At 39.9% G+C, this 25,085-nt stretch overlaps 1 protein-coding gene and 1 non-coding gene across 3 annotated transcripts in view; one reads left to right on the top strand and one right to left on the bottom strand.

Annotated features, from left to right (window-relative positions):
• IQGAP2 (IQ motif containing GTPase activating protein 2) overlaps positions 1-25,085 on the top strand; it is a 248,303-nt gene that overhangs the window by 46,169 nt on the left and 177,049 nt on the right. The gene's annotated exons all lie outside the window — the stretch shown is intronic.
• On the bottom strand, positions 24,588-24,661 carry TRNAA-UGC. Its single transcript has one exon. It is a non-coding gene; the product is annotated as a tRNA-Ala (tRNA).

The raw sequence follows: 25,085 nt of genomic DNA, 5'->3' as shown, positions 1-25,085 counted from the left end.
TGGGACTTATTCCAAGTATGCAAGGCTGGTCCAACATTTGAAAATCAATTAACGTGATCCATCACATCAATAGACTAAATAATAAAAATCACATGACTGTATCAATAGATGCACTAAAAGTATTGACAGAATCCAATACCTATTAATGATAAACATTCTCAGTAAACTAGGAATAGAGGGGAACATCCTCAAATAGAGAAAGACTATCAGCAAAAATTCTATAGCCAGTATTATACTTAATGGTGAGAAGCTCGAAACTTTCCCATTAAGATATAAGGAAAGATGTCCCTCTCACTACTCTTTTTCAACATTGTACTGGACGTTCTCGATAATGCAATAAGACATGAAAAGGAAATAAAAGGTATGTAGATGAGGAAGAAAGATGTAAAACTGTTTTTGTTCTCAGATGATATGATTGGCTTTATAGAAAACCTGAAAGAAAGAAAAAAGTCCTGGAACTAATAAGTAATGGTAGGAAGCTTGCAGAAATCAAGGTTCATATGCAAAAAATCAATCATTTCTTATATACCAGCACTGAACAATTAGAATTTTGAAATTGAAAATATAACATTATTTACATTAGTACTTGAAAATGAAATACATAGGTATAAGTTTAACAAAATATGTACAAGATCTGTGTAAGGAAAATGCTGATGAACTAAATCAAAGAACTAAGTAAATGGAGAGCTATTCCATGTTCATGGATAGGAAAACTCAGTATGGTCAAGATATCAGTCCTTCTCAATTTGATCTGTGCAATGCAATCCCAATCAAAATTCCTGCCAGTTATTTTGTGGATATTGACAACCTGATTAAAAAGTTTATATGGAAAAGCAAAAGACCAGAATAGCTACCACAATATTGAAGGAGAACAAAGTTGGAGGACTAACTCTAACTGACATCAAACTTACTATAAAGCTACAGTAATCAAGGCAGTGTGGCATTGGTAAAAAAAAACAAAAACAAAAACAGACAAATAGATCAATGGAATAGGATAGAGAACCCAGAAATTGACCCTTATAAATACAGTCAATTGATCTTTAACAAAGGAGCAAAGCAATGCAGTGGAACAAAGAGTGCTGCAAAAACTGGACATCCACAGGTAAAAAAATGAATCTAGACAGAGATCTTATACCCTTCATAAATGTAAAACTATAAGACTTTTAAAAGATAACAGAAGAGAAAAGCTAGATGAACTTGAGTATGGCAATAGCTTTTAAGATTTAGTACTAGTGGCATGATTCATGAAAAAAAGAACTGATAATTCGGTCTTCATTAAAATTAAGAATGTTTATTCTGCAAAAGATGACGTCAAGCAAATGAGAAAACACGCCATAGACTGGGAGAAAATATTTGCAAAAGATATACTGATAAAGGACTGTTATCCAAAATGTATAAAGAACACTTAAAACTTAACAATAAGAAAACAACCTAATTTCAAAATGGCCGAAGACCTTAATAGATACTTTACCAAAGAAGGCATACAGATGACAAATAAGCATAGCAAAAAGTGCTCCACAACATGTCATCAGCAAAATAAAACAACAATGAGATGCCACTAAACATCTAGAAGAATGGCCGAAATCTGGAATTCTGACACCACCAAATATTGATGAGGATGTGGAGCAACCAGAACTCTCATTCATTGCTCATGGAAATCCAAGATGTTATAGTTACTTTAGAAGACAGTTTAACAGTTTCTTAACAAGAATAAAACATGCTCTTATTATATGATACAGAAATCATGCTCCTTCTATTTACCCCACAGAGTGAAGCTCATGTCCACACAAAAAACTGCACATGGATGTTTATAGAAGCTTTTTCATAACAGTCAAAACTTAGCAGCAACGAACATACTTTCAGTTGGTGAATGGGTAAATAAACTGTGCAAGAGAGTGGAACACTATTCAGTGGTAAAAAAGAAATGAGCTATCAAACCATGCAAAAAGACATGGAAGAAGCTTACATCCATATCATGAAGTGAAAGAACCCCATCTTGAAAAGGTTGCATACTATATAATTCCAACTATATGACATCACAGAGACAGAAAATAGATAGTGGTTGCCTAATTCTAGGGTAATAGGTGGCTAGGGGAGTGACTGCTTAATGGGTATGAATTTCTTTTTGCGGGGACAAAAATGTTTTAAAATTGATTGTGGTGATAGTTGCACAACTCTAAGTGCACTTAAAGCCACCAAATTACACACTTTAAGAGGACCAATTGTATGGTATCTAAATTATATCTTGTTAAAGCCGTTTTTAAAGAAAAGTTAACTTTGATCTGACTGGCTTTGAGAGGGCCTTAGTAAAGCTGTTAAATAAGGTTAAATGGATAAAATGCATGTAGAAGGTACTCTGAAGGCACATGAGATATCAAAACACTTCATTTTATGTTTTTCCTTTTTTTTTTTTTGAGCATCTACTGTGTGTAAACATAGGGTCATCTTGGAAGCTGGAGATAAAGCAACTAATAATGCTGTGCTTCAAAAGACTCACTCTTTGGTTAAAGCTTTCACTCACGAGTTGCAAATTCTTTTCACTGAGTGTGTGTGTGTGTGTGTGTGTGTGTGTGTGCGCGCGCGCGCACCTCCTTGTATCCAGCCTATCATCATCCTCCTAATTATCATATGTTCACCTCTCTTTCTCACAACCAGCCTTTTAAATTCTCTTGCTAGATTACTGCAGTGGTCTTTAATTGATTTCTGTCCTTCACCCCTTTATCTGTTTCACAGTCAGATAAATCCTTTCAAAACCCTGATCTGTTGTGGCCAGTTCTTCTTAAAACCTTCCAAATGTTTCTCGATACTCTCAGCATAAAGACAAAACACCTCGTAGGCTATGCAGAATCCAGTCCTTACAGCCTCATGTTGTGCCCTGTTCCCTATTGTTCTATATTCCAGCCACACTGACCCCTTTTCATTTCCATATTTCTTCCTACACAGGACCTTTTCCTATTCTTTACCTAATCAGACTCTACTCAGTCTTCAGATTACATCTCTCTTCTCCAGGGAGTCCTTCGCTCCCTGACATCCCCATCTAGGTCAAATACTCCTACTTTAAGTTATCATGCCATCGTATCTATAACACACTTGAATGAATTACTTAGTGCACAGCCTTGAATTATTATTTTTTACTAATGAGGTTTTATTGCACTCTATTTCTTATAGGTGTTGGTTCTCTTAGGGGTAATGAGTAGGATATTAATTAGATTCATGATAAACAGGATTCTAGATGGTTTGACTAGACTGCCAGTCTAGAGGTAACATTTAATCTTTGTCTCAATGGAAAATTCTATACTGCCGTTAGGTGGTACAGGTTTTTCCTGCCATATATGTGACCCGATGGATTATGAAGCTGATTATTCTAGACAATTTAATGATACCACAATTTAAGTAGAAGATATTCAAAGAAGGGCAGAGAGTATTTTTCAGTGAGTGAATGACTGATGAGAAGAGGTAACCTATGTGTAAGATGACTTTATGGCTGAAATTATTGCCATAGTTTATAAAATTATGAGGTCTACATATAGACTTGTTCATTAAGTCTCAAAATACCAAAGTTAATGGCAAGGAAGAGAAAATGAAAAGGGCATATTTTTAGGGCTAAAAGTGAAGCACTCTTCACCCGAGGGGTGTGTTTCTCCGGAAGCTAAAGTGTTTAGATGATGTCATGGACAGCTAATCACAATTGTAGTAGGTGGCAGAGAATGTCTGGCATATGTATTAGTTATCCTTGTCTGTGTAACAAATTACTCCAACTCAGGAGCTTCAAACAACAAACACTTATCTCGTGATATCTGAGGGTCAAGAATCTGGCTTAGATTACTGGGTCCTCTGCCTCAGTCTCGGAGAAAGAGACAGTCAACACAAGTTCCAAGCAGGGCCAATTGGCTTCCAAGCTCACTCATAGTGTTGGCAGGATTCATTTCCTCATGGACATTTGGACTGGGGACCTCTGTCCCTCACTGCCGTTGGCCAGAGGCTTCCCTCCGTTTCTTGACCTATGGGTCTCTCTGTAGGGCAGCTCCCAGTATGGCAGCTGCCTTCCATCAGAGCAAGTGAACGAGAGAGGAAGAAAGGAAAGTAAAATGGAAGCCAGAGTCTTTTTGTAACCTATTCTCAGAAGTGGTGTCCCATACTTTGCTGAATTTTATTCATTAGAATAAAATTACTGAATCCAGCCTGTGCTCATGGGGAGACTTACACAGGGGCATGAATTCAAGAAGACTGGGACCACTGGGGGCACCTTAGAAGCTACCTTCTACATAATATGTACAAATCCTTTTGAAATCGACCCCCAAAAGGGTAATCGAGGGGGAAAAAAATCTTCTTTGTTACTGTCAGAAACCAAATCAGGAATTGGATGATGATCTAAATCTTGATCTAAATGATTATGGTACTAAGGTTATTTATGCCTTGATGTTTTTGAATTGTGAGCTATCATAAAGTAAGCTTTTCATCCCTCTACCATTTTAAATGATACTAAATTAACTTATCAGTTTTCTTTTTGGGTAGGCCCTGAAGGTTAAGTTGATAGTTTCTTTGCTGTGGGAATTTTGCTGAAATCAGGCTATGCAGACAAGTCTGCTACTCATATGGGCTTGGAAAGATTCTCTCGGATGCCAGAAATCCCACTGTTTAAATTAAAGAGTTACTTTTGTAAAAGAATTAGTACTGCTGAGTAGATTTATGTTAATCTCTGCAAACTATATTTGAATAATGAAAATGAATCTATTTTATGAACTTCCGTCTTTAGATTTTTTAGGACAACTGTGCAAAAATTTAAGGGAGGGAGTTCTCTTTGGGAGGAGTCTGTTGAGGAAGGAATCCAACCGGAGCTGTCATGAAAGTCACAGATGAGGAGGGGTCTTGGCAAGAAATGGAGAGGGAATTTGCAAATTGCAGTTGAGCAGATAGTTATGAATGGGGCTGCTCTTGTGCTTCCCAAGGAAAGTTCCTGAAATATTATATTCCTTTTTTGGGGGAAAGAAAAATGCATACAAATCTTTGCTGTGCTTATGTTTTCTGTCCTACCTCTGAAAATAAGCAAAGCACAAAAAGGCTTCCCTTGGTGATGAACTTGTTTAGAAATATTATCTTCAAAGAGCTCTCAATGTGAGCCAAAGTGTTCTTTGTATTAGTAAATCTGGGACAGCTTCATATGTGCCCTGGAAAGGAAACGAAACACGGTTATGATTCCTTTCATTTCAGTGCTGACAACGCAGACACCAAAAGGATACCTCATTGGCTGGATTAAGACTCAGACTTTGACCTTACCTGGTACAGGTGGTCATGTGCCGCATAACGTTGATGGAATTTCTATGTGATGGTGGTCACATAAGATTATAGTGGAAATGAAAAACTCATCTGAGCACCAAGTGACATCATAGCCTTTGCAATGTCTTAAAGCAACTGGATTACTGTTTTGTGCTGGTCTCAATCTGTCAATAGTAATGCTAAAGTTAGAAATACCTGGGGACACTCACGTGGGCCCTGGTGAGTTTCCCACAGACATCTCCCCTTTCTAAACTGTTGTTAACAGTGGACTGGCCCTCATGGTTTAGTTTATGATTGCAAGATGCCCCTTGGTGATAACTGTCTGAAGGAAGAAAAAGTTTATCACGTACAGGCCCTGGAGTGTACAAGGCATGATGAGGGCACATGTCAAGGTCTAGGGCAGAGGGAAAGAGTGCAAGGGCCTGGGGTTCTGATAATATTGGCGTCAAGGGTAGGGGCCTGGGATTTCAGGGGCTCTGTTGGTGAATTTAAAACAGGAATTTAAAGCATGGGAAGAGGAAAAAAACCAAATAGCCCAAATGGTCAGTTAATGAACTCAGCGGAGATCTCTAAAATGAAGAGGCCTCAGTGGAGAAAGAAGACAGTCTGCCTCTTTATCTAGTCGTGTGGCTGGCAATGTGTTTATTTTAGATAGTCTTCCTTGAAGCGGATGCCTTGGCCATCAAGGCTAAAGTGAGGCACTTGCATTAGAAAAAGAAAAGCCAGCTGTCAGGGCCAATGTAAACAAACCTGCTGCACAGCCGGTCTTATAAAAGTGTAGCATGTACAATTACAGTAGTAGGCTTTCCCATCTGGGTTTGCGTAGGTGCCCTCCTGATGTTCCCACAACCATGAAATTGCCTACCAACGCATTTCTCAGAACACATTTTTGTTGTTAAGCGGGTACATGACTATAGTGAATTTGAGAATCAGATTTGAAAGAAGAGCTTCAAATGTTTAAGCAAGTGAGAACCATTGAGTGTGGATTTGTTTAACACTGACTATGTATGATTAGTTTAATGGAAAGAATCTTATTCTTTAGAGAATCCAGTGGATTTCCTCTCCGCATTGGGATGTCCCCGTCATTACTTCTAAGTATGCCGCCCATGGCTGCCTTATAAGCAGTGATAACAGAAACTTGGTGTTTGGAAGAAAATATCATTCTCGGTAATCAGTTCATTAAGAGACATGTTACTACTCTGTTTAACAAATTAATGATATTTCAAGGAATTCTTAATTGCATTTTCAAAGCATGAAATCTTTGATATTTCTATGGCAACTGCATTTCCTTCTTGTGCCCTCCCTGATGCTGACCCTACCTCTGCTGTCCAAGAGAACAAAGTTGAAATGTGGCTGGCAGGCTTGTGGGGCAGGGGCAGCAGCTGAGTTGAGAGCAGGGGTCCCTTCACAGGCTCTTGCTCCTGGATGAGGAGAGGACCTGCTTCTGAGGAGTAGCCTGCTTGGGACCACTTTCCAGCTAGTTTGCCTTGGGAGCCATATGCCAGAGGGACCCAGGACCTTTTCGGCAGGTCACGGGTAGTCAAACCAAGACACATCTCAATAGTAGGGAGAGAGAGGAACTTGCAAGGAAACTGAGTTATCAGGTGTAGCCTGGGAGAAAGTGAAATGTGATCTTAGTGGGATGTCTTCATGGTACAAGATGAGCCAGCCCAGCCTACCAGGGCATGGTCCTTGCAGGTGAGCTTTGGGAGAAATGGTGCTGAGGTCCAGTTGGGGAGTTACCAGGGATTGTGCCTTGGAGCTGGAGTAGAAGGGACAGATGTTGTGGATGTAAAGGGAGGAGCCGCAGGGTTTGGCAAAGGACCAGGTTTGGAGAAGAGAGGACACTCAGAGGTCAGATGCTTTCTGGCAGATCCAGGCATTGCTTATCTGACTCTGGGACACATTGTGTGGTCTCTATCAGCTGAGCCTGTGGTTGGGACACAGAGTCGGGAGACTTTGTTTTTAATTTCACATATTTTGTATTCTAGCCTTAAGTATATTTTGGACAGGTGCCAATCAGGTGTGATCTGACAGATGAAAGCTTAACTTCTCAGAGTGCTGGTATTTTTCAATACAAATAATTGATACTAATCATCTGAAGCTAAATAGTTTATATGTATTTCTCAGCCTCTTTGAAATTGGAGAAGTGGGAGCGATTTGGAATTTTCCATAGTTTCAAAAGTACCTTACTACAAGGGTTATCACATGAGTATCTATTCACCAGGCATAGTACCCGAAGCACTCAACTAATACAGGGTTTTTCCCTTTTTATATAGAGAGATCAAGTCCTGGAAAACCTTAATTTATCCAAGGTCACAGACAATGGGCAATATAAACATTGTTCCAATTCAGGCCTATCTGATTTCAAAGCCTGTGTACTTCAAAATTGACATACTGTCTTTTTACCTCTTAATGTGTTTTGATTATTTCTTTATTGTAAGTTCAAAACTTAGCTATTTGCATTAACTTTGTTCTAGCTTTTGATCAGTTCTCACTACCTTTTAGTGGAATTAGCACAATATAGCATAACCATCTATTGTCTTTTTTTTTTCTGTTTTTGGTTAATTTCCTTTATCTTTTTCCTTCCCTTTTCTGATGCTTGCTTGTGTGTTTTTGTTTTGTTTTAGCTGGCAGTACTATTGGTAATTTGTTATGGGAAGAATTTATCATGTTCTCCTTCTCTCCTACCCTCCCTTCCTCTCTTTCTTCTTTTTCTTTCTCATTGTCTTTTTCTCTCTTTTCTTTGTCTTTTTAAAGTTTTAGTAGGAATTTGTACCTTTCAGTGATGTAGATTTTATTGCCTTCTTACTCAAGGTACTTTTGGTGCATCTTCTTGGTTGGATGCGGATTCTACATTCGATTTATCCATTGTCATTTTGGTTCTGCCACTATTATGACTGGTTTGGAAGAATGCTTTGCTTTTTTGTTGAAACATCTAAAGGTATGAATAGCAAATACCACTGAGGTCTCTTCCTTCCTGTATGAACCTCACCACCAGATGCTGCTTCATGCTGTGATGCTTAAAAGTCATAAAACACTGACATTATTCAAGGCATAGAGGGACTTTAAAGAAGGCTGATGGGAGAAAATACTTGTAGAAGGTTGTTACAGAATGATTTTTTCGTATCTTCCATTTGTAGAATGGTCTTACATTGCTTTTTGGTCTAAACACTTGTTTTTCTCTAATAGAATACAGATCCCATTTCATATATGGAGGTGCTGAGATTCAGAGAAATTCTGGGGTTCACTCCAGACCCTGCAAATCCACCTCTGTGCTTTGGGTCCCTGAAGTCTGCATTTTAACAACTTGCTCAGGTAAACATTTATGCACACTGAAATTTGAGAATTACTCTCTCAATAGGGAAGAAACCAGCATCTATGACTGATGCTGTCTCAGCAGCTCCAGATTTTCTACCCCAGCTCAGATAAAAAGAACACAAATACCCCTTCCTCTGTGAGGAGAAGGGGAAAGGATAGATATTGAGGGTTGTCATCTGCTGAAATGAGATGGATGAGAAGATGGAAAAACGAAAACAGCTGCTGTAAATGATAGTGCATCCACCAGGGTTGGATAGAAAGCCTGGGCAGTTTTAAAGAGCTAATTAGTGTTCTAAATTTTTCTTGTGGAGCCAATCAGCACATTTTTCTGTAATTTTCCAACAAGATGAGAGACATTGAACAGGGTAACTAGGCTCTGGGATTGGCTATTGTCTCTGGGAAAGTCATGGAAACAGGGACCCCAGTGTTTTGACGTGAGCATCACTCACATGGGATGGCCTCGAGGTCCCATCTGGACAAGGCGCCTTGTGAAGCCAGGATGAATAAGATGGAGTGAGGTAATAGAGGGCGAGTCAGGGAACCACCGATGATGAAGATGAAGGGCAGGACCTATAAGAATAAGGAAGTAGACAAGTGGGTAAATAGAAAGCTTTATTCAGAGATTTGGAAGCCCGAATCTCAAAGGTGGAGTATTTCTAGGTAGTGATAAGGTCTGAGGTATGGTGGGGCTTGTGTGTGGTTGAGGTGGAACACAGGTGAAAACTTCAGATGCAGGAAGAATTCTCTGAGCTGTGCCATTGGGTGTTCACAGTGTCATCCATAGTCTTCTGTAAGCTTCAGATCAGGGGTAGGTATGGGAGAAGCACAGTGATTGTGGCAAGAAAGGAAGGTCCTGGAGGTCAGAAGTATGACAGGGTTGGAGTGAGACAGGAGTGAGGTGTGGGGAGAGGTCTTGGAAGAGAGGTGATAGGACATAGCCTGGAACAAAGAAAGTTTAACTAGAGTGGTGACGAGCCTGTCATCTTTGGGCCAGTGAGTTAAGGAAATAGGAGGGACAACCACCTCTGGTTTATGAGAAGAGGTGTTATGAAGGAAAAGCCAGATTTCCCCTAAGATGAGTGGGTGGGGAAAGTGAGAAAAAAAGTTGAGAATATAGGAGAATTATGTTTTTACAACAGGTCAAGAGTTCCAGAGGCACATGGGAAGGAACTGGTAAATTGTGAGTATGTCTAATGAGGAGCAGGAGAGATGACTATATCCAAGAGTGTTTACGGGTCAGCACTTCCATCAGAGTTAAGTAGGAGACTAAAACCATTGCAAAAGCAAGTTTAGATTTATTAAGCTATGGTAGGAACCCATTAGAGATCTTCTGTTACTAATTTATTACTAATTCATTAGCTGTGGCATACATTTTAAGCCCTTGCGACCTAGAGTAAAACAATTTTATGTCATGTTTCCAGATATCTATGTGATGATGTACAGAAGTGTGCATGTGTCTAACTAAACAACAGAGATTCATAAAGCGATACTTAGCCCTTACTAAATGCAGCATGCTCTGACATTTACTGCTCTAATTCATTTTCTCAGAAAACGCTGATTGCGATTCGTTGTGTTGATTTCATGGAGCATGCAGGGATCAGCCTGCAGCTGGACAGACATGCTTACACTATCTTGAGCCTGCCTTGGTAATGTGTTAGATGCTGTTTCTTCGTCATCTCTTGGTTGAAAGATATTAATTTTGTGCATCTAGATTATACTTAGGACTTATCGTATGGTCAGGGAGAAGCCAGGAAGTCATGTTTGATCAAGTCTTTCCTGCTTAAAACCTTTACTGGCTCTACATTGCCTGTTCAATTCAAATGGCACCTCCTTAGCCTAGCACAGCGGCCCACACTAGTATTACTCTTTTGAAGTTTTCCTATGGTTTATCATTCCTTCTTTGGTTTTGCCTTAGGCCCTTGTTCTGCTTCCATTGTACTCAGTCCACTTTATGATAACTTTACTACATGTTGCCCTTTCCTAGCTGTCAGAAGCTCCTTGGAGAAGATGTTCTGACTCTCAGTACCCCCAGGGCCTAGAACAGAGCCTGGCACAGATTGGGATTAGGATGGTTTGCCTGAGCGAATGATGTTGTGATCTCATAATCCCTGCCTTAGATCTTTGTTCAGTGTGGTTTGGCCTAGAGGGGCCTTGTAAGGGGCCCTAATTCTCTCCATTGATTAACTCTTGCTGATAACAGATGATTTTCACTGCTAAATCACAGGGGTCCCTTTGGGGAACACAGCCCAGCTGACAGTGCTTGGACATTTTGTTATGAAAATGGTGGTCTCAAAATTGCTGAACTCACCTTCAACAGACATTGAGTGGGCCATGTCCCATGCCTCTCACAGTTTTGGACATCACGGGATTGGGTATTGCTCACCTTTTCATTTCAGTAGAGTAATTTGTCTAGTGGCTTCTCTGTGTTCATGACATGAAATGGAAATGTTAAAAGACCTTTGCAAATACAGACTTCTACCCCTGACGATGTGTTCTGCACAAAAAGATTTAAACAGGCTTTTCGTGGCTCAAAACTGATGAAAATCTAAAATGTACCAACGAGACAGACTTAAGGATAATGAGCAGAGAGTCAGCAAACTTCAGTGATGAATGGAGCTGGTTAGAAATCCAGCGGCTAAGTCAGACCATAAAATACATTCATTTTCGTGGTATAACTTGTATGTGTTGACTTTGAGAAACTGATAGACAAAATGAGTAGATAGAACATTATTTTCTTGTTCCTGGTGTACCTCCCAGGCGGTGGACAGAGAACAAAGAGGAAGTGGTCAGGTTCAGTCTGGGAGGGAAGAGATGACATGGTTTCTAGTAGCAACATTAAAAAATAGAAGCAGGTGAGTCATTTTAATATTTTTTATTTAACCCAGTGTATCCAAAATATCATTTAAGTATGTAACCAATGTACAAAACTTTAATGAGATATATTGCTGTCTTTGTCCCTGTAGTACAGGTATATCTCAATTCAGAGTAGCTGCCCATCAAGCATTCAGTAGTTACATAGGACCAAGGGGCTACCATACCGGAAGGGACAGGCCCTTGATGCTTGACCTTTAGTCTGTGGGGTCCTCAGAAGGACTTCTGATTGTGCCAAGCAAAACGAGAAAGAGTGCAGAGGTAGTTCTGTTTTGTGTACAGTAGAGCAAAATAAAGCTTTAAGAGAATCTCTGATGGTCTCTTGTTTCGTCTATGAAGTTTAGTAACCAAAAGGGATGTGGGTAAGGTGGTGCTCAGAAAGTCACCTGTTGGTCAACAGGCTTTTCTGCGGGCAGCAAATTTGCAATGCTTTTTTGCTTCTCTCTTATTTAATAAAAGACTATATGAACTGTGACAAAATCAGCTGTCTTATTTTTAGACTCAATGGAATTAAATTAAGACCTGCCCACATCGCTTAATTTTACAAGGGGGTGGTGGTGGAAGGAGGAGGGGTTGAGTAGTCCAAACATAGAGAAGAAGGAAGTAGGCCTGATATCGACATTTCAATACCCGGGACTGAAAACAAAGTGTCTGCTGTTACAAAAGCCAGGAAGGATGCTCTCTTTCTACCCGGGCAAACATTTTCTAAATTTTATTCACTGGAAGGAAGATTCATTGTGTATAACTGCAGAAACAATAGAAAATACAGTTTCTTGGTTATCAGAGAAGCATTATTTAAATAAAATTAACCGGCTTGGTGTTTTGAGTTGGAAGTGACATTCTGGTTTTGTTCTTCTCAGTGTATGAACCATAGTTGATTTCTTTTCCCTCATCCTGGCTCAGTATCAGAGTGACCTTGAGCTGAGCATGATCTCAATGTGTCAGCCTCCTTGTGAAATGGATCCAGGAATACCTTTGACACCTACATCGTAGCCTTATAATGTGAAAAGCAGGCTGAGAATCAAGCATTATATTGGTGTAAATTATAAAGTGTTGAAACCGGGAACAAAATACCTCTTAAACTTCATTGTTTATTACAAAAACATTTTCGGCAGTAGGAACAGCTGTGAATCAGGCGTCTCAACTTAATTAGAGTCAAAGAATGTGTGCCTTCAGCTGCTTTTTTGTGATACTGTTTGCACATTGACTTCCTGTCTAGCTTAAATAGAGGTGGAGTAGGTTTATGCAGGGAAGAATGAGTACATCTGAACAATCTAGAAGTGGAATCTTCTTCCTGTAAGCAGTATTTTCAATACCAGATACAGGCCCCTCTTTTATAGCATAAGGAGAGCGCGAAATTGCTTTTTGAACCCGGATAGACACATTGGTTAATTATACCTTTTCACAATAAAGCATCCATTGAGAAAGTACTTTGACCAATGTTGGCATAGAAAATCCAGCTTTTAAATAAATGTAATTCATACTGGAAAGATCATCAAAATTATGATGGTTAAAAATGTTGACCCCTTGACCTGCCATCTTGAGCAGAACTGGAAGCTAATCATTGGCTGTTAGGAGCGACTTGGGCAGCAGGTAAACTGGACTTCTTTGAGTCAGGTGCGTAAAGCATCTTTTCTGAAATAAATCTGAAATCAAGCCCATTTAGGCTCACCTCAGCTCTCCCACTCCCCCTTAGGTCAAGCGTAACTGTATACCTGCTCTTCCCAAGCCCCAGTCTTGAAATTGTGGCCCCTTATGCTAGTCCTGATGCCTGTTCTCTCCACCCCACCCATGCTGATGAAGCAGAATTGGGAAGTTGGGGAGAGGACCTTAAATAGATAACTCCTTAGCCCTCAGAGGCCCTCCAGGATGGGCAAGGATCAATGGAATAATAATAAATGCTTTGCCATCCTCTTGTGAAACATTCTAGAATTAGGCATTGTGGTTATTTTATTTAAGTAATGGGGGGTTACAGTGTTGGTAGAGGAAAGAAACCTGCCTGCAATTAGGAATTAGGAATGCAAGTTTTTTGAGGACATAGACGGACTCATTGATTATAGTTCCTTCTGTCATTCTCTAGGACATCTGTTTTCCAGCAGGGTCTCGTCAAAGGTATGGTGCTTAAAATACTTCCAGATTGGGCTCCAGATGTTGTGTTGGATGGGTCTTGCTTTAAAACTTAAACTTAAGCCCCAAAGAAAGAGCAAACTAAAAGTTCAAAGAACCCCCAGAAGAGTATGTCATTTCATGTGCTATAAGGGCTTATGGGGGCCGCTTCATCCAGGTGCTAACATTATCTTTGGTTTATTGGAATAATCAAGTCCAGCTGCCATCATAGGTATGGGTGGGGCAGATTGTGACAGGTGGCTCTGGAAAGTCCCTCAGGTAAGGAGGGATAGATCTGGAATTTAACTGGTTTCTTTCCACCTGCTCTATGCTTTTTTCCCAATCCTGAGTACCACGTGCTCATTCCTTTCTGGGATGTTTCCCCATCTCATTGGTAGATGTCTGCATAGGAAGTGAGTTCTCTTCAGCTCTATCCCATGAAGCAGTGGGTAAATACATCAGACTTATAAAGTGCTTTAAATTAAAAAAAAAAAATGTTTTAACTCTTTTTCCCTTTAGCACTAAGGTAGGTTGCTGATGTTTAAAGATGCAAGAAAACTAAAGTAATTTTCAGCGCCCAGGCCAGAATCCATTTCTCTAGATGATGATGCTTCCTGTATAAGTATCTTTTTGTGAAACATTTTGAGCCCTTTTGATACATACAGGTTTATTACACAACACACATATACATAGACACATACAACCAGACACTATCTGTTATAGCTTTGAAATGCTTTTACATTAGTCATAAGTTCTGATTTCCTGTGGTATGGTAGGGAAAGTATTTTTCTTTTGCTACATTTGAATTGCAGGAGTGAGTAAACAAATCTTAAGAGTTTTCCTTGAGTGGTTGTTTCGTTTTGTTTGTTTTAGTGAAAACTACCTAGTATTCAAATATGCATTGGTTCGTTCTTAAAGCCCTCAGTGTGGGTTCCTAGTGTTTGGGGTTTTTATAGAAATCACTTCTCTGCGTAATAGAAGCACCTGAGTGTCAGAGCAGTTCTGGGCAGATCCCGGAGCGTCTCCCTGTTGTCCCTGGCCAGGCCCTCCTACTCGTGCCCAGGGGGTGGCTCCAGTGAGGGAGCAGGCATGTGCTATCAGTCACTTCCTCTTCTCTGTTGCTTCTAGATTGGGGATGGCAGGTGTGATCTTTTCCAATTGTCTTTAGGTATTTGATGTATTTAAAGTAAATTTTAACCTTGAGTCATAATGTTGAGTTTCTCACAGCATCATAGGAAGATTATCAATGATTACCCGAGGACAAATACGTTTTCTCGTTTTAGTCTTTGGTGGTATATTTTTGTGAAAACTTGGTCCTAATGTTTAAAATTGCCTCTTTCTCTCCTCAAAAATCCAGCCATGGCCAAGTCTGTGAGAGTTGCTATGGTAACTTTGGAGAAATTGAGAATGCATACTAATGCAAAGACCAATATGCTTGAATGGTAGATTGCATTTAAATGTAGAGGAAGAATTAGCTTTGGTATAAAGATATTTGGCTGAATCTCCACGGAAAAAGTTGGCAAGGACAAAAAAATATAAAAGGTTTATAGCTTGATTAGCTTATCATGGAAATTTTTAAATAAAATAAAATAGTTTAAATAAAATAAATCTCATTTGGTTACATTTTGTCCTATATGGAAATAGTATCAGTCTAGATTCTGCTCAGATCTACAAACATGGATTTAAAGTTCTGCTCAATTTCTCTCCTTCCCCTAATGTGATTTTACCTATAGAATATTAGCTTACAATGTGAGTCGTATTTCAGGCTTCTCTTAATATACTGCTTTATGTTTGAAATAAACTCATATTGTCCCCCTGAAACATAAATTTCATCAGTTTCAGGCCCTGTGGCACAATTATCATCACGTTAGATGCTTCTCTTTCTCTTTGACCAAGTATTGCTGCACACCGATTAATTGATTGGGTGGAAGTTTCCTAAATGAATATTTTTCCAATTATCTGGAATTTTGACGTATTATTGGCCTTGGCAGCACAGAGGAGTATTACAATTCAGTGATTTTTTTAAAAAGGAATTTCTTAAGTAGAATGAATGTTATCACAATCTCAAGTGACAAACACCCATGTAAAAGAAGCTGACGATGTATTTTGAATACTACATAAAAGATGATTGAATTTAAATTTCCTCCAAAGTAACTTACTATTTTGCCACTGTAGTCACCATTATGAGCTCACTTATAAGTGCTTAGTTCTTTTCTGTTTATTGTTTTTTTTTCTCATGCCTGTCCTAAGCACATTTTCTCACCTGTAAGGTTCATAGTGATCATTTAACTTATCTACCTGGAATATAAAATGTTTAACTTTTTATTTAGTCACCAGCATTTATCTTAACTGAGTGCATACTCCATGCCAGACACCATTCTAGGCACCATGAAAGCAGTTGTGCTGTTTTTACTCACTGTGACTGGTGCGTGTATATGTTTGTGCTTATTTGTATTCAGTATTGTCGGTTTGAAGGTGGGGCAGTTAATATCACTCTAAGACAAATGTTTAGCTTTTTAGTAGTATTTATTAATTAAGGTTGGTTTTATTTACGCACTGCTATGTAGAGCTGAATTTGAGGATGGTGGAAACCAGCCGTTGAAGGCTCAGAATGGTTAGACTCCCTTACGTGGCACTTTTCGGAACACGACCCAGGGTCCCCTCAGCTCGGCATGTGGGTGCGCTTTCTGCGCTATGGGATCAGACAGTGGAAGGCAGGGAGTTTTTTCTTCTGTGGTGTCAGAAATAATCTCATGTTCTTAAACCGTACTCTTTATATGATTGTGGATTAGTTTCAGGGAAATTAGGTGAAAATCCTGATTTCTTCCTTTTTGTGATTTTTGTTGATGTGTAAGCCCGGAGATGAAGCAACTTAAAATGGACCAGTCAGTGAGGATGTTTTTATAATAATGAATGCTATGCAGATATACATAGTACTAACCTGTGATGGCTGGAAATTGAACAGCTATTTTGCCTGGAAAATGGAGTTTTTAATCTGAGTGGCATCGTGCTCATCTAAAAAATTGTACTGCTATTACTGAAGGGGGCCGATGGGTATTAGGTAGGTGATTAGCAGCTCTGCCTCAACCTCACCGTTACCACCGCCAGCCTCGTCAGGGGCTGGGGATTCCACTGTGAATGACACATACAGCCCACCCTTGTGGATCCCACGACAAAGAATTGCACAGATAAGGGCACTAAGTTAGCATATAAGAGGGAGACCTACACTGGACTGAAGGCTAACAAGAACAGCAAGATTTCACTGAAAAGTATGTGTTTTTGAAATCTGACTGTTAGTTGGTGGTTTAAAAATTAATGGTTGGTAAGGGTAGGTACATGGTAGATGTGCCATTTATATAATTGAGGAAGATACAACTCGGTGAGATATTTGTTAATCAACCAACTTTGCATAGTTAGTCTCCCTCACAGCTGGCTTCCTCATCATGGAAAAACAGAGCAAGCTTAAGTCACTTGTATGTAATAACTACTGTCTGCAAAGAACGTTATGGTCCCTTTATTCCTCAGAGAACCCTGTGAAGTAATACAAGTGATTCTTCAGTTAGTTTATGTTCTTACAAGAACACAGAGATCATCTCCCCAGCATCAGTTTACATGCCTGATTTTGTTCTGTTAAAATATTACCAATCCAACCTTCTCAAATTTCAGTCTAATGTCAGTTAAAATAGTAAGTTATCATCTGGATGTATAAACATAAATGTTGTCTTTGCTATCTGTCAGTCTTCAACATTTGCTTGGTGGCCGTTCTGTGAAGTAAGCATAAAATTTGTCTTCACAGAAATGTTGGGAAGATAAAGTGAGAATTTTTGGAAAATGTGTGTTAGCTATGAGAATGTAGTTTACAACCAGTCTTAATTTGTACTGTGTATCTTTTGGGAAAATTTTACTCTTAACTGTTTAAGCACACACACACACACACACATACACACACGCACACACATTTTGAACAGTTCTACATAATGGCTCCTGAAGATACCAGGTTTTAACCCCTGAAGCCCTATTCAGAAGAAAAAAAAAAAAATCCTTGCAGATGTGATTAAATTAAGGATCTTGAGATGGGAGATTTTCTTGGATTATCGGAGTGGGCCCCCAGTTTAGTCACAAGCATCTTGTAAGGAAGCCAGAAAGAGGAAAAGGCAGCCACACACAGAGGAAGGGACTTACTTGAGTGATGTAACGAGAATCTTAGCTAATCGTAGTTCTCTACTTTTCAGGAATTTAGTGTCTTGACTTCCAGCTTTCAGAAAGTTCAGGGTTGTTTGTTGTGTGCAAGGGTGTCTATTACACCACTCGCTTCTGGTGAGGACGCGATATCATGGGGCTCCCCTCAAGAACCAAAAACCCAAAGCTGACCTGAAGCAATGATTTAGAAAACACATCCAAATGCTCAAACACGTGGATGGTATCCAGTGTTTTCAAAATTCAAAATGATGGAACCATATTGGGAAATCTTAAGACTAGAGAGGGAGGAAGCTGTATCAGGCCCGAGCCAGAAAGGAGTTCTGGGCTCTGTGACTTGCAAGGAGGCAGGAGCCTGGTCTCACATCTGGGGGCCACTCTTCTCTAACAGCGTGATATTGAATAACAACCAAACCTTTTATCACTGGTTTCTTAATGGAAGAGGAGGAGGGGTAACACCCACATCATAAGGCTGCTGGGAAGACTTGATGTAACAATGGATATAAAAACTGTTGTAGCAGTTTGCACATGGTTTCCTTAGGGAGTTGGTGTTTAATTCTTGTCAGTTCCTAATCTCCATTTAAATTCTTATAAACATGAGGTAAAAGTAAGGAGAAATTCTTGTTAGTGAGAAATTACTCTTCAGTACTAAGCTATCCATGACACTTGTTTCTTGTTTCTTAATCACATCTAAGGCCAAACCTTTATCTTTTATAGATTAAGTGTTCTCTTTTTAATAATTATCAATTGGTAACCTCAGAGGAAAAAAACAATCTATAATGAATACCTATGTTTTAAGATTGGTATAAGGTAGTAAGGTAGGATCTAACTCAATAATTGCCCTATAAAGGATTCTCTGGTTCTGGATGACAAATAAAATTATTCTGGTTTGCAAACATTCTATTTTAGGGAAAGAGAAGAGAAACTGAAATTCAATAATTCATCTTTCTGGAATCTATCATGCTTGTGAAAAAAATATTTGTGGAAACAGTTTAAGGTTTTGCTTCAGTAAGGGAAGTGTGAAGGTACAAGGTACACGTTGCCTCAGAGGAAAGGTGGTAGGTTTACCCTTTCCAGCATTGCAGACTAATCCATCAGCCGCACCTTGGCTTTACAATGAGAGGCAAAAGTCTCTGCTTTCAGATTCTCTTGGTGTGTGGATTTGGAAGGGACGGATGAGAGCTAATGAATATCATACCTTGAAAGGCAAGCCCCCAGCTTGGTTTTACATCCATTTGTTACATCTAGTCCCACAGCAGTCCTAGGATGTAGGCGTTATTCCCCACTTCAGTTAGAAAACAAAAATTGAGGTTTGATAATCATTCAAGGTCATATGACTGGAAAAGAACAATCCCTAGATGTGAGGTCAGACTTCCATCTCTTAGCCCTCCACGGTGTCCTCGACTCCTTTCCAGCTTGGGCCCGACACAGCTTCGATCCTTACTCCCTCTATGACTCTTAGTGGCAGACTTGCAAGAAACCTACATTTTAACAGTTTGGTCTATGGATAAACCGTTCTAGAGACTATATGCCTGGTGGGAGCGGAAAGTCCTCTGCATTCCAAATGCCATGCACAGTCCTTGTAGGGAGTGGCACTTGCTTCTATGTTTCCTGTTTTAAACTATATCGTTTTGTCTTCTAAATCTCGCTTCTTTCTTTTCTGCCGTTTCTCAGGTCAAGAAGTGGCTTTTTATAGGAAGACTTCCTTTGCTAATTAAGATGGCCTTTCACTTTTCTCTCTGACCTCTTCCACAGACAGTTTTTGAAAATAATACTCTATCTTGATAAAATTCAGTCGAGCCCATTAGAGGTTGAATTAAGCTATTGTTTTCATGAGGATTATTTCTGACTCTGATTTCTCATTTCCCCCTTACCCGCATTCCCATTCTCACACATACACACCGCACATACCACACTCACACCACTCATCTTCAAGATGAGTCACTTTAAAATGAGACTGTTAATCCGGCTACAAAGAAATTTCTTAGCTCTTTATATACCCTATAAAGAGAGCTCTGTCGTCAGCCCACCCTGGTATTTCAAATGTACACCTCAAACTTGAGTGTACTGGTTGGAAATAACAGTTCATTCTAAGCAGTATTTTTCATTGAAATGTTAATTGCCTTATACCCATTCTCATTCTTGTAGAATTCCAAGAAAGAAACAGGTTTTATATTACAGGCCTTGAAAAGAAAAAATTTTCTCCTCATGTCTCTTTTTTAAATCTATGACAAGATTGAAGGTGTTTTATTTAGGCAGCTCTGGTCCACTATAGGGGTTTGCATACCTAACAATGTAAAATATTCACAGGGATTTTACCATTATGATTGTTAGTAATTCGAGGGAAGAAAGATGACTTTGTACCTGAATTTAATTCCTGAAATTAATAAGCCACCATCACCCCGGAATGCCAATTTTCTTTTCAGTTGTTCCTTCATCTACTTGTGAACTACATTAAGAGATTTATCAAATAGTGGTTTCAATCTAAAAATAAAATAAATGCCTCAGGACTTAATGTCCTATGTTTGGAGTGCTTTTAGAGAGCATTAGGACTTGTAAGCAGTGAGGTGGGCATGGAGGGAAGAAAAGATTCAATAATAATGGCATAAGACTTCAAAGTACCACTCAAGTGGCCAAAAATGTGGCCTAAAGCATAATAGAGGCCCTAAGAAAAAAGCTATTTTGTTGTTGTAATAGCTCGCTGGCACTGTATATATTATAGGTCCTTTTAAAACTTTCCTACTGAATACTACTTTATTCCTATTATGACTTTCAAACGCAACCATTTTAAAATCCTACCGAATCTGTGAGGCAGAATATATTTAAGATGCACAGATTCTGTTAAAAGGCCCTCGTGGTACCAAAGAGCTGAACAGCCTTGAGCATTTTTCTTTAAATATGTGAATTTAAAAGTGTATTCCTTAGCATCTCTGAAAGAAAAGCCCAGTAAAAGGAATATAACATTTAGAATATATAGCATTTGAGATTTTCATCCCTTATTTTTTAAGACCTTGGGCTTCTCAGTTGGAATCTTTCAATGGCATTTTCACATATTTATGTGGTAGTGAGTGTGATATTAGTATGTGCTTTAAAACACCCTCATTTCCTCTACTTCCACTGTTTGCTTTCTGTCTTGCATGCGGTCCTTGCCATGTTCTATGTTGGGTATGTATGGGTATGAGGAAACCATTCGTGTTACTGTCGCTGCTTCCCCCATGGTCAGCACTGATTGCATGTGTGCTTTAATATGTTTTCTAAACTTTGAAAAGTCTTGTTAGGTGGAATATATTAGGAGACTGGGGAAGGTACATTTTTTTCTCATGCATTTTTTATTTAAAAAAAAAAAACAGGGTTATAGTGTCATCTGTTTGCAAAAACGTGCAAGGTTCTGTCTTACAATGTTTCTCACCGTAGTAGATGTGCTGCCGAAGCGAGTGTTGTTTCTCATCTTTCCATCACTTAGCTCTTTGTATCCTGGTACATACTTGAGCCTTTGACAGTCATCGACAGACATCTGGCTCCCATAGGTTGTCCCATCCCCCTTTCCTACTCTCCCACATACCTCCTACCTTAAGGCAGTGTGAGCTTTTTGTGGTTTTCTGCCCACTTTGTGTGCCTCTGAACACGCAGTCCCCTCTGCTTCTAATGTCCCTCCTCTCCCTTCTTGCATGACTAACTCCGACATGTCCCTTAGGACGTTTGAGTTGGGCCTTCGCCTTCAGAAGTTCACCCTGTGTTTTTTTTTTTTTCACTTCCCCCTCCCACAGCTCCACACACATAGTATTTCTTATTTGCTTCCTCTTAGACTCCTATAACACATGATATACCTTTCTTAACCCTTTCTGCACTGGGCGTTCACTGTTGACTTGCTCACCTGCCATCCTTCCCCAATCCCATGGTCCCTTCAGACATCCATATAACAAAGCCTGTAGTAAGACACAACACTGTTCATTACCTTGAGATAACCTCACAAGAGCAGGTCGTTAAATACCACCAACTGTGTGACTCCTTTAAGGCTGTGAAAGGGAATTCAGAGTTTGAGATGCATCTGGCTGCAATAGTTCTTAGATTGGGGAATGAAGTCTTGCTTTCCTGGAAAGTTGCTGTGCTGGTAAGCAGAGGTGCTGTAAAATGAGTCAAAGCAACACAAACCTGTGACCTGTGCTCAGGTTCGCTCTCACCTGAGTGTGAGTTGTGGGAAATGGCTCATGCCTCCTGCCCCGAGGTCAGGGTGGGAGCAATCACCTTGGGTGCAGAGGCCAGAGAGATAAAGTAGTCCCCTTCATCTTCTTGAGGGACCCTATATGTACTATTTTTTTTTCTGTACGTACATACCTATGATAAAGTTTGTAAATTAAACACAGTAAGAGATTAATAATAACTAATAATAAAATAGAACAATTATGACAACATACCATAATAAAAGTTACGTGAATGTGGTCTCTCTCAAAATATCTTGTTGTACTGTACTCACCTTTTCATGTAATTAAAGCTCTTTGCAGCTTCTCTTTGGTATATCTGAATTGCCAGCATCACTACTCTTGTGCTTTGGGGCCACTAGTAAGTGAAATAAGGGTTCCTTGAACACAAGCACTGCGATACTGCATCAGTGTATCTGCTAACCAAGAGGGATACCAAGTGACTAATGGGTGGGGAGCGTGTATGATGGAGATGCTGAACAACGGGATGATTCACTTCCTGGGGCAGGATGGAGCGGGATGGTTTGAGATCTCATCATGATGCTCAGAACAGCATGCAATTTAAAACTGAAGAATTTTTTATTTCTAGAATTTTCCACTTAACATTTTCGGACCATGGTTGACTGTGGGTAACTGAAACCATGGAAAGCAAACTCGTGGATAAGCGTGGGGATAACTGTATTGCTTTGGAATGAACAGAATTTCTATAAGCTGTGGGAGAGGAAGGGGAGGGAGCACAAGGAAAAGATTAGCATCAAGAAGGGGCAAGGTATTTGGGCAAGAGATTGGAGCATAGATTTTCTGTTCTGGATTTATCAGTGGGAGGGAACATGGCAAGATATTGGAGAAGCTGGTTATAGAGAGCCGTCACTGTTGGGCTGAGATGTTTGGCGCTATCCTGAGATGCAGAGGAGTGTTTGAAGGTTTCAGAGCTGCTCAGTGATAGAAGCACAGAGTTTTAATGGCCAGAGGGGAGGGAGACTGAGCAGGAAGGAAAGCTCTTGAATAGTCTAGGTGGGACACATCCCAACTCAAGACAGCATGAGTCCACAATTCACTCAGTCAACAAAACTGAGTCCTGAGTTGCAGGCAATAGGAATTCAAAGGTAAGTAAAATAGGATCCCTTCACAAGAAAAGGCTGTGAAATCAAAAACCACCTCAGTAGTCATGTCGATAGGGAAAACTGCAACCTAAAGGCGAATGCATGGGTGGTGACAGGGTATTAGTTCATTGATATGAGCTGAGGCAAGGTTGCAGAATGCTAAAATTACAAATTGCAGATTTAGCCTTTGTTCACAATGAAATGAATAATCCCTCTGTAAACTACTGTAGTAGCTTCTGCCAGGAGTCTTCCTGATGTTATTGGCTTCAATCCCTTTCAACCGGTCTCCCTGCTTCTTCCTTTAGCAGCCAGAGTGATCCTTTTCAATCACAAGTCAGATTATGTTACATCTGGCCCCCAAACCCCATAGCAGCTTCTGTCTCACCCAAGGCAAAAGCCAAAGTCTTCACAGGGGTCCACAGGGCACCCCCACCATCACCTCTCTGGTCTCATCTCCTCCTGCTCTGGGTACCCTGGCCTCCTTGCCGTTCCTCAGGTAGGCCTAGAATGCTTTCCCTTGCCCCTGTATATCTCCAGGTCTGACCTCTCACCTCCTTTAAGTCTGCTCGGATGTCACTTTGAAATCTCAACCCGTCCCCAAACCCCACCTATGGCCCTGACCCATGGCGACCATCCCCTTCCTTCTAACTCTACTCTACCATTTTTTTTTGTCCACGACACTAATTACATTAAAAAACAATACATGATTTTTTTATTATTATTATTATTATTATTATTATTTCATTTATTTTCTTGTATGACCCCTCCTCACTGCCCCACCTCCCCTCATAATAGGCTCTTTAAGGGCAGGAGTCTTCATCTGCTATGTTAACTGATACATCACAAATGTTTAGAACGGTGCCTGGTACAAAGTAGAAGCTCAGTAAATATTTGTTGAATGAATTATGATAATAAACCTGGTTCACTTCCCCCACCCCCATAAAATGGATTTTGGTTGTAGGAAAGAATGCTTGATCTTGTCACATCTAAATCTTCTGTATTTTACCTAATTTTTGTTTGTTTTTTTCAAATGAACTATTTTCTGAGATTTTGAGAGCAGAGTTTTGTCTTTTTAATGCAGTAAGTAGAGGAGAAAACTTGAGTCTTTTCAAATAAAAGAGTCCATTCACACTATATTATAGAAGACTTGTGGTCTGCAAGGCTGAATGGACTTTACTACAAAAATCTGGCAATGCCAGAAATAAGGTCCTCTGCTTCTCTGGCTTATGTTCCCTGGATGTGTTTCAGTTATTCCTGACAACAGTGATGAGTTCTCCACCATAACTGTCTTGGGGAATATTTCAGTTACTCCCACAATTGTATATGCCCCTTACCATTCCATTACCTCGTAATTCTTTTTTTTCCTCCTCTTTAGTTCCCCTTCCACCACCCTCCACCCCTGACCCACGGATGTTGCCATTTCCCCTTAAGAACTGGATCTCTGAAGGCGTGTGTCCCCTCCCACACGCTTGTGGCATGCACCCATGGCCTAGCACACCTGGGATATGGTCCATGGCTCCACCTGGCGTGTGAACCCAGGACCTTCTGCGTGCAAAGCAGACGTGCTAACCACTGCACTATAGAGCCACCCCACCTCTTAATTCTTAAACACCACCCACACACACTCCTCTTCTCCCCCACTCCTCACACACACACACACACACACAAACAAACATATGATAGGATACAAGGTGGAGAAAGAATAATTGCAAAAAAGTACAATAGTTTGAGGGTTCGGTTTTTTTGTTTCTTTCTTGTTCACCCAACCTGTTTTTTTCTTCCCATGCACAAGTGCATTGACACAGTCAAACACACAAAAAAAGGCGTTGAAGAAAATTTAGGAAGTCATAATAGATAACTTGGAGATTTACAAATTTACAGGTAACTTTAAGTTAGGTAGCCTGCCAGCTTATAAAATAACTTCCAAAGGTGAGTTATTGCAACCTCTCTAGATTCTCAGCTGGAAAAGTTCCTTGTAGACACTTATTTTTCTAAGAGGGGAAATTCCTTT

The sequence above is a fragment of the Rousettus aegyptiacus genome, unplaced genomic scaffold, assembly GCF_014176215.1.
Source record: "Rousettus aegyptiacus isolate mRouAeg1 unplaced genomic scaffold, mRouAeg1.p scaffold_m13_p_8, whole genome shotgun sequence".
NCBI lineage: Eukaryota > Metazoa > Chordata > Mammalia > Chiroptera > Pteropodidae > Rousettus > Rousettus aegyptiacus.
Note: the sequence above shows the minus strand (reverse complement) of the source record. Positions and strands in the feature narration are given on the sequence as shown.